At 45.0% G+C, this 1,117-nt stretch overlaps 1 protein-coding gene across 5 annotated transcripts in view; it reads right to left on the reverse strand.

The window, feature by feature from the left end:
• The window catches only part of DPP3 (dipeptidyl peptidase 3), a 31,748-nt gene that overhangs the window by 9,369 nt on the left and 21,262 nt on the right, over nucleotides 1-1,117 (reverse strand). The gene's annotated exons all lie outside the window — the stretch shown is intronic.

The raw sequence follows: 1,117 nt of genomic DNA on the forward strand, positions 1-1,117 counted from the left end.
ACATATATGGAGCATATATTCCAAAACCATATAGCGGATGCCTAAAGCCACGGATAGTACAGGGCCCTATATATACACTTTTTTTTTTTTGTCATATATACACATCTATGAGAAAAGTTTAATTTACAAATTAGGCACAGGAAGAGAATAACACTAAGTACTAATAAAATAGAACACCTGAAACAATATAACACAATAAAAGTTAGGTGAATATAGCCTCTCTCTCAAAATATCCTGTTTTTTTTCTCTTTGAGGCAGTGTCTCGCTCTGTCGCCCAAGCTGGAGGGCAGTGGTGCGATCTCGGCTCACTGCAGCCTCCATCTCCCAGATTCAAGTGATTCTCATGCCTCAGCCTCCTGAGGGGCTGGGATTACAGGCACCTGCCAACACGCCCAGCTAATTTTTGTATTTTTAGTAGAGACAGGGTTTCGCCACATTGGCCAGGCTGGTGTTGAACTCCTGACCTCAGGTGATCTACCCACCTGGACTTCTCGAAGTGCTGGGATTACAGGCGTGAGCTACCGCACCCAGCCTAAAAATATCTTGTACTCTACTGCGGCTACCTGCAGCTGCAGAAAGCAAAACTGCAGATAAGTGGGGACTAACCACACATGTTGCAAATATCCTATCCTAGTGTAAGACTTGGCACCTTCTTTACGGTAACTTATGATTAATAAGTTATCTTTTTTCTTTTAGAGACAGAGTCTAGCTCTGTTGCCCAGACTTGAGTGTGGTGGCGTGACTGGGGCTCACTGCAGCCTCTACTTCCCATGCTCAAGCGATCCTCCCATCTCAGCCTCCTGTGTAGCTGGGACCACAGGTATGCATCACTACACTTGGCTGCTTTTTAAACTTTTTTTTTGTAGAGATGAGGTCTATGTTGCCCAGGCTGGTCTTAAACTGCTGGACTCAAGGAGTCTAGCCTCCCAAAGTGCTGGGATTATAGGCATGAGCCACCACGCCCAGCCAAATTGAGCATTTTTATTGGTGTACAAAGTTCATATTGTAACCTTACATTCAGCATCACTTACACTATTTCTTTTTTTTTTTTGAGACGGAGTTTCGCTCGTTACCCAGGCTGGTGTGCAATGGCGCGATCTCGGCTCACCGCAACCTC

The sequence above is a fragment of the Cebus imitator genome, unplaced genomic scaffold (assembly GCF_001604975.1).
Source record: "Cebus imitator isolate Cc_AM_T3 unplaced genomic scaffold, Cebus_imitator-1.0 Scaffold102, whole genome shotgun sequence".
Taxonomy (NCBI): Eukaryota; Metazoa; Chordata; class Mammalia; order Primates; family Cebidae; genus Cebus; species Cebus imitator.